Genomic DNA, 9064 nt, shown 5'->3' on the forward strand with positions numbered 1-9064 from the left:
ACAAACAAACAGACAAAGGTACCCAGTGTTCTTTTTTACTTCAATTACTCTTTTTCACTCTAATTATTATTCTTGTTATTTTTGTGTGTGTGCTAATGAAGGTGTCAGGGATTGATTTAGGTGATGAATGTACAACTATGTAATGGTACTGTGAACAATCGAATGTACGATTTGTTTTGTATGACTGCGTGGTATGTGAATATATCTCAATAAAATGAAGATAAAAAAATAAGTAGGTGTATGTCAAACAGTAGGAGTTGAGGGAAGAGAGAGAGGTAAAGATAATCATGCAGAAGGAGAAAAGGGTTTCAGAAAAGTGTGAAAGTATATTATGTAGTCTGAATTTCATGATGGGAGCCAGGTATGAAGTGGGACATAGTAAAAAAGCATGCTTGAAAGATAAAGAAGGTAGAGACCAAATCCCAAAGATCTCATCTGGCACCCTAAGGAGTTTCTTTTTACCCTGTAGACTAGTTGTTTCTAAAAAAAGTTTTTTATTTTTGCCCCACAAGAGGTGTGCAAGTTGATGCATTGAGGTGCGGCAAGAAATATTAAAATGTATATTTGTATATTTACAATTGCATAATTCTTAATTACATTTTTTGTATTTCTAATTATTTTATTTGGTAGTAATTAATAAAACATACCTATTATGGGAAAAAAACATGCAAGACAAAGTGGCAAGAGCTAAAGTAGAGTCTCTGGCAAGTTATTCAGAAGATCTAGGTGAGATAATTGATGAAGGTCTACACTAAAGAACAGATTTTCAATGTAGATGTAACAGCCTTCTATTGGAGTAAGATGCCATCTAGGACTTTCATAGCTAGACAGAAGTCAAAACCTGGCTTCAGATCTTCAAAGGGCAGGCTGACTCTCTTGTCACAGGTTAATATATCTGGTGTTTAAGTTGAAATCAATGCTCATTTACCAATCCAAAAATCCTAGCACTTTAATGAGTTGTTCTAAATCTACTCTGCCTGTGCTCAGTAAATGGAATAACAAAGCCTGACTTACAGCACATAATTGTTTTTCTTGGGAAAAACACTTGGGAAATCTTAGTCCCTAATCCACAATTAAGCACAGATTATAATTGCAGGCAGTGCATTGTTAGAACAGGTGTCTGCAATCCAAAAAAAAAAAAAAAATCTACCTCAGATTCTGGGTACAAAATACATTCGTTCAAATGAAAACTGAAATCAGATAACTGATTTTAATTTATTGGCTTTTGAAAAGGTATATTTACTCTATTTTTCCTTTCAAATACATATCTAGATTCAGAATCCACAAGATGAATAACTCATTAATATTTATTATTGATGTTTTGTGTACAAAATATATATGTGGCTTAATGTAAGGGAAATTTGGAGTGCCTTCAAAAATGTGTGTGGATGATGATAAGGACCAGATTAAGCTATATAAATAGGAAATAAATAAATGTAATTTAATACCTTATTTTTAAAGTTGTATAGGAAGAAATGAATGGCTTTCAGTTTATATATCCATTGATTCTAAACCAGTTCTAAAATCTCCACTGGTTCATTTTCATTAGATATTATTTCAAACTGCTTCCCTCACATTTAAGGCCTTTAGTAATGCACTAGATTTGCAGTATAATTATACTACCTTAGGCATGGAGTTTGAAATTTGTTTAAATCTACTAGTGAATAAATTACCATGAAATGGTCATTTCTCAACATATTTCTTGTAAATTAATTCCAATTGAAGTTCACATTTGGAATTTCATCTAAATTAAATAAGTGACTTTGGATATAGAGGGAGGAGGAGGCAGGGAGGAATGTGATTCCTTCCATTTTGGGAAAGAAGCTTTACCATTTTGGGAAAGGAGATTTATGTGATTCTGAACTGACACAGTATTTCCCTCATATTTCAGGTGAAATATTTTATATCTTAATACATCATATAGAGTGGCCTAAAATTTATTTCTTCAAGTTATGGAAAAAAATTTGCAGTATTCAGTGTTGATTTGTATATATCCTTTTTGGAAACATGTCTATTCCACTCTTTTGCCCATTTTTAAATTCAATTGTTTGTCTTTTTATCATTAAGTTGCAGGATTTCTTTATATATCCTGGATATTAAACACTTATCAGATATGTGATTTCCAAATATTTTCTCCCATTGAATAGGCTCCTTGTTCACCCTCTTGAAAAAGTCCTTTGAAGCACAAAAGTATGAAATTTTTAGGAATTCTTCTTCATAATTTTTTTTCATTGCTTGTGCTTTGGGTATAAGGTATAAGAAACCACCTCCTACTGTCAGACCTTAAAGATGTTTCTCTATTTTTTCTTCTAGGAGTTTTATAGTTCTGGCTTTATGTATTGGATCCATTTTTAGTTAATTTTTGTATAAGGTGTGAGACAGAGGTCTTCCTTCATTCTTTTCGATATAGATATCCATTTCTCCCAGAACCATCTGTTGAAGAGGCTTCTCTGTACCAGTTAGTGGAATTGGCAGCCTTGTCAAAATCAGTTGACCATAGATATGAGGGTCTATTTCTGAACTCTAAATTTGATTCTATTCATCAATATGACAATCTTTATGTCATTGCCATGCTGTTTTTACCACTGTAGTTTTGTAGTATGCTTTAAAGTCAGGGAGTAAGTTTTTCTAAGACATTTTTCTTTTTCCAGATGTTTTTGGCTATTCAGGTCCCCTTATCCTTCAAGATAAATTTGATGATTGCCTTTTCCAATTCTGAAAAGTGGGCTGTTGGAGTTTTGATTGGAACTGCATTGGCATCTTAACAATATTTGGTCTTCCAATCCATGAACATGGAATGTCCTTCCATTTAGGTCTTGTTTTATTCCATTTATCAATGCTTTGTAATTTTCTGTGAACAGGTCCTTTACATCCTTGGTTAAATTTATTCCTAGCTATTTGACTCTTTTAATTGCAATTGCAAATGGAATATTTTTCCTGATTTTCTCCTCAGATTGCTCATTATTAGTATCTAGAAACATTACTGATATTTGCATGCTGATTGGATCCCACCACTTTGCTGAACTTGTTTATTAGCTTTAGGAGCTTTCTTGTAGATTTTTCCAGACTTTCTAAATATAGGATAATGCCATGTGGCCATGTTGAAAGATTTACTTCTTCATTTCTGAAAGACTTTTATTTCCTTTTCTTGACTAATTGCTCTAGCTAGAACTTCTAGCAAAATATTAAATAACAGTGGTGACAGTGGGCATCCTTGACTTGTGCCCAATATTAGAGGGAAAGCTTTCAGTCTTTCACCAATCAGTACAACGTCAGCTGTTGATTTTTCATTTATGCCCTTTATTGCATTGACAAAGATTCCTTATATTTGTAATTTTGAAGTGTTTTTAATCCAGAAGCAATGCTCAATTATTTCAAATGCCATTTTTGCATCGAGATGATCATGTGGTTCTTCATTTTCAATTTTTTTAATATGATGTATTACAGTAATTGATTTCCTTATGTTGAACCACCCATGCATCTTAGAGATAAAACCCACTTGACCATGATGCATGATTCTCTTAATGTACAGTTGGATTCAGTCCACAAGTATTTTGTTGAGGATTTTTGAATCTATATTTATTATAAAGAATGGTCTGTAATATCCCTTTCTTCTACTATCTTTATCCACATTTGTTACTAGGGTGATATTGGCTTCAGTGAATGATTTAGGTAGTGTTTCCTTCTCTTCAAATTTTGGAAGGGTTTGAGCAAAATTGGTATTAATTCTTCTTGGAATGACTGGTAGAGTTTACCTGTGAAGCCAGATCTGTTCCTGGGCTTTCCTTTTTAGGAGGGTTTTTGATGATTTTCAATTTCTTTAATTGCAATTGGTGAGTTGAGGTCTTCTGTTTCTTCTGTAGTCAGTGAAGGCTATTTTTGTATTTCTAGAAAATTGTCCATTTCATCTAAGTTGTCTAGTTTGCTGTGCACATAGTATAGACTTATTATCTTTTTTATTTCCGTGGTGTCAGTAGAAATGTCTGATTTTATTTATTTGAATCTTCTCTATTTCTTTATCAGTCTGAGGGCCTGTCATTTTTTTTTATCAAACAATCTTTTTTACTTAAAAATCCTTCTCAAATTCTTTCTGAGTTTTAGTTTTTGCTTAAAAAGAAGCAAACATTTTAAAGCACAAAATGTTTCTAGTCTACAATTCATCTTGCTATGAACATTTTTAGTTTGTGTGGGGAGATATACCCATTAGACTTGATTAGGCAGAGTACTCCTGGCCAACAGGCCAGAATTGGGGACATCTGTGTACTCAGGCAGCAATCAGAAGTCTGACCTGAGGGAGCCACACCTTAGATGCTCGCACTCTTAGCTCTACGTCCCCTCCAAACCTGTTAGTGCATCCCAGGTCAATGCATAAGAGATTGTATGTAACTTAGTAAAACAGACAAAACAAAATAAAACTACACCTGCTTTCTAAATTACATTGGAAATGTTCATGGAATATCATAGCAGTCTTGAGAACTAGCATCTTTTCACAATGTATTCAAATCTACAGTGGAAATGGTATTACTATGTAATTGGAGGCATTCCTGCTGTAGGGCTATAGTAACTACTGTCAGTGTCTGAAGCCATGCGTGTGATACTACACATTTCCACAGGAGATCGGTCATGAGCTGGATTTGGTTTTGGTGGCTGAGGTGGTGGAATATCTGGAATAGTTTCTAGCTCTGATGTCTGTCCAAAGCTTCCTTCTGGAAATGTCCATGGAATCTGGTATTACCAGGTATTAGAGGAATGTCATAACTAATAGACACATGCCTCATTCGAGTCTCTACATTTGATGTCCCTGATGGGGTATTAAAAACATAAGAATTCTCCTTCTGCTTCGGTATTCAATGGAGATACCTTTGGTAAGATGTCATGGGAATAACTCCTGGGCAGATTATAAAGGCTGGAGTCTACAGAAATCGATGCAGTACGTGATAGTGGACAGTCACACATCATTTGCTGCTGTAAAAAAAGCCATTCACTCCTTGTTTGTTCAGGAGGGAAGCAGGATTTTTATAAGAAGGGACATTATCCTTGTAGTCTATTTCAGAGGAGGTGGATTTTGCAGGATCAGCATGTATTCTCATGGGTTCAGTCTTCTTGCTTTGAGAGTTGATTAGTAAGAGGTAGTCTTGAGGATCCTCATGGATGCTACCAGTTTCCAGGTGTGGTGGGAGGTTAATTAGCTGATATGGAGAAGGTAAAGTAGCCGTGGAAGAATCCACCCGGGTGGACCACGAGACTGTATTTACAGCTAAAGATAAATCAGCTGGTGCTTGTAAGGAGTTGCCAGGTGGCTTCACAGCATCTTCTGTAGGATTAAACGCACAGATGTCACAAATACAAGGAATCCACTTATCTCCTCTTCACTGTCGGCTACCAAGCAGAAAAACTGGTCAACAGTGTTGGTATCAAAAATGTAGCTGTTTTCAAACTCTGTTTTGTTAAATGTCAATTCTGCATCGACTTGCTGACATAAATTTAAATCAACAATGCGAATAGGCTTCTTGTCATGATCATTTTTGTAATATTCCAAGACATCTGGATCTCCAGTTAAAGGGTCACTGCATAACAAAAACCATCTCCTCTTCCATGCATAATGCTTCAACTTTTTCTCCGGGAGGGATTTGCGGAACCATCCCGAGCAGACCACTTCGCCGCAGTTCATGGTGCGCGCCTCTCCGGGTCCTGGCGGGGCGGCTGAGAGGCAGGCGAGCGCGCTTCCGACACAGCCGACGCCTGCGGGAGCGCAGCGGCGAAGACTTCGCTTTCCTGGCAGCCACTCCCGTAGCGGAGGAGCGGGCGGGATAGGAGGCGCGTGGCGGGTCCTCTCTGGCCGACTTCCTACGTCCGAGCCTCCTCCACTCAGGTCCACGTTTGTGAGCAGAGACTGGCTGCACCGCCTTTATCAACCACTGGAAGCAGGGGCCGCGAGGTTCCGACCCTTTCGGGCGCCGGGCCCCGCCTCCCATCAGTGCGGCCGCCTCGCCGCCAGGAGCGCCACAGGGCTGGTTGCTTCAACAGCGTTCAGGCTCAGACCCGCGGGCGTCTTCGCGGGACTCTGCTGCGACCCGGAGCCGGATCCTCGGTCCGTTGAGTTCCGCCCCTGCAGACAAACCTCCCCAGAGCGCTTTCCGAAACAGACACGTGCAAACGTACACACACAATGCCACCGCACGGTGCCCTCCAGTCGCCCGCTCTCGGTTTCCTGCGCTGAGCGGGATCCCCTCCTTGCCCCTCCACGGGGGAGGGTGGGTCCAGGGGCCTGTCAATTTTGTTGATCTTCTTAAAGAAAAACCGTTTTGTTTTGTTGATTCTACATTTTTGTTGTTCTCAATTTCATTTATTGCTGATCTACTCTTGGTTATTTCTTTCTGCTTGCTTTGGGATTAGTTTGCTGTTTTATTTTCTAGTTCCTCTAGGTGTTTAGTTAGGTCTTTGATTTTAGCTCTTCCTTCTCTTTCCAAATAGATGTTTAGAGTTACAAAATTCCCTCTCAGCACTGCCTTCACTGCATCCCATAAGTTTTTATATGTTGTGTTCTTGTTTTCAATTGTCTCAATATATTTACTGATTTCTCTTGCAATTTCTTCTTTTTTACACTGATTGTTAAGAGTGTGTTACCTTCGTAAATTTGTGAATATTCTAGTTGTCTGCTTGTCTTTTATTTCTAGCTTCATTCCATTATATCCGAGAGAGTGATTTGTATAATTTCAACTTTTTAAAATTTGTTAAGACCTGTTTCTGACCCAACGTGTGGTGTGTTCTGGAGAATGATCCATGAGCATTTGAGGAGAATGTGTGTCTTTCTGTTTTGGGATGCATTGTTCTGTATATATCTGTTAGGTATAGTTCATTTATCAAATTATTCAAGTTCTCTGTTTCTTTATTGATCCTCTGTCTAGATATTCTATGTTTTGATATGAGTGTTATATTGAAGTCTCCTGATGTGAGTGGTGTATTGAAGTCTCCAACTATTATTTTAGATACATCTACTTCTCCCTTCAGTTTTGCTAGTGGTTGTCCTCTGTATTTGGGGGCAATTTGTTTAGGTGCATATATATTTATGATTGTTACTTCTTCTTGGTTGACCACTCCTTTTATTAAAATATAGTGACCTTCTTTGTCTCTTAGATTGCATTTAAAGTCTATTATATCAGATAGCTAAGCCAGATTTTTTGTTTTTGTTTTGTTTTGTTTTGTTTTGTATATGGTTGCTTGTAATACCTTTTTCCAGACTTTCACTTTCATCCTATTTGTATCCTTGGATGTAAGGTGAGTCTCATGTTGATAGCATATAGATAGCTCATATTATTTAATACATTCTGCAAGTATGTCCTTTGATTAAGGAATTTAATCCATTAAAGTTCAATATTATTCCTGTAAAGACAGTACTTTTTTCAACCATTTTATCCTATGACTTTTATATGTCATGTCTTTTTTGCCTTTCTACCAATTTAGTTACCTTTAATGATACTATTCATTCTGCATTCTCCTTCAAGCCTCACTCTCCTTTCCTTTTCACTCAGCCTGCAAGACATCCTTTATTATTTGTTGTAGGGTAGGTCTCTTTGACAAAATATCTCTCAAATTCTGCTTATCTTTGAATATCTTAAACTGTACCCCATTTTTGAAGGGCAGTTGTATCACATAGAGAATTCAGGGCTGGCAGTATTACTCTTTCAGTATCTTGAATATATCATACCACTGCCTTCTTGCCTCCATGGCTTCTTTTGAGAAATTGGGGCATAGTCTTATCAGGCATCTTTTGTATGCAATGAATTTCTTTTCCCTTGCTGATTTCAGAATTCTTTTTCTTTGACATATGACATTCTATTTAGCATGTGTCTTGGAGTAGGTCTATTTGGATTTATTCAATTTCGAGTACATTGTTCTTTGACATGGATATCAAGGCCTTTCATAAAGGTTGGGAAGTTCTCAGCCAATATTTCCTCAAATATTTCTTCTGCCCCCTTTTCCTTCTCTTCTCTTTCTTGGACACCCATGAAATGAATGTTTGTATACTTCATGTTGTCAATCAGTTCCCTAAGACACTGCTCAATTTTTCCCATTTTTCTATATCTGTTCTTTTGTCTGTTCAAATTCATTCTGTCTTCTAGCTTGCTGATCCTTTCCTCTGTCTTTTTAAATCTGCTGTTTTATGCCTGTAGTGTATTTTTAACTTCATCTATCTTGCCTTTCATTCCCATAAGATCTACTATTTTTCTTTGCATGCTTTCAAATTCTTCTTTATGCTCACCAAGTGTCTTAATATTCTTTACCTCTTTAGCTATCTCCTTGAATTGATTTAGGAGATTGGCTTGAACATCTTTAATTAATTGTTCTAAATTCTGCATCTCCTCTGACTTTTTGATTTGCTGCTTTGACTGGACCATACCTTCTGCTTTTCTTATGTTATGTTATGCTATGTTTTGCTGATGTCTGGGCATTGGATTATCATTGTGAGTTTACTCTGAAGGTCAGAGTCTCTTTCTTGTCAAAGTTTTTGTTATTGATTTGTATTAATGCACTTCTTTGCCACTTGGTTTGTCATTATTATTCCATGCTGCCAAATTTGGGAGGGTGGGATTGTGCATAATTATTATGTTCAAGGATCAAAATCCAGCCAGAGCTTATGGTAACTGGGTAAGTAACTATATTCTTTTTGCAAGTCAGCCTGTGTAGATTTTGATGAAGCCTAAACCATTCAGGACTTATTTTCTAAAGTTACTATAATAAAACTAAAAGATGACCTCTACACAATACACTTTGTGAGGGTAATATATTTGATATCATTATAAATAAAAATAGTACAAAAGTAATGCTAAAATTACTATGATTATAGATTCAGAAATTTATATGTCAATAACAAGTTTTATCCAAATCATATTCAAATAGTTTAATATGAGGAAATACCTTAATGTAATGTATACACTAATATTAACTGAATGAAAACATATAAATATCCTAAATACATGTATTATAGAATGTGAAAATTTAGTCCAAAAAATGTAATACAAATTATAACTGTGCTGGTTTGGATGTATTTTGTCCCCCAAAA

At 36.5% G+C, this 9064-nt stretch overlaps 1 pseudogene; it reads right to left on the reverse strand.

The window, feature by feature from the left end:
• Window positions 1–4448: 4448 nt before the first annotated feature.
• LOC119524670 lies at window positions 4449–5671 on the reverse strand (annotated as a pseudogene).
• Between the last annotated feature and the right edge of the window lie 3393 nt (window positions 5672–9064).

The sequence above is a fragment of the Choloepus didactylus genome (genome assembly GCF_015220235.1).
Source record: "Choloepus didactylus isolate mChoDid1 chromosome 11 unlocalized genomic scaffold, mChoDid1.pri SUPER_11_unloc3, whole genome shotgun sequence".
NCBI lineage: Eukaryota > Metazoa > Chordata > Mammalia > Pilosa > Megalonychidae > Choloepus > Choloepus didactylus.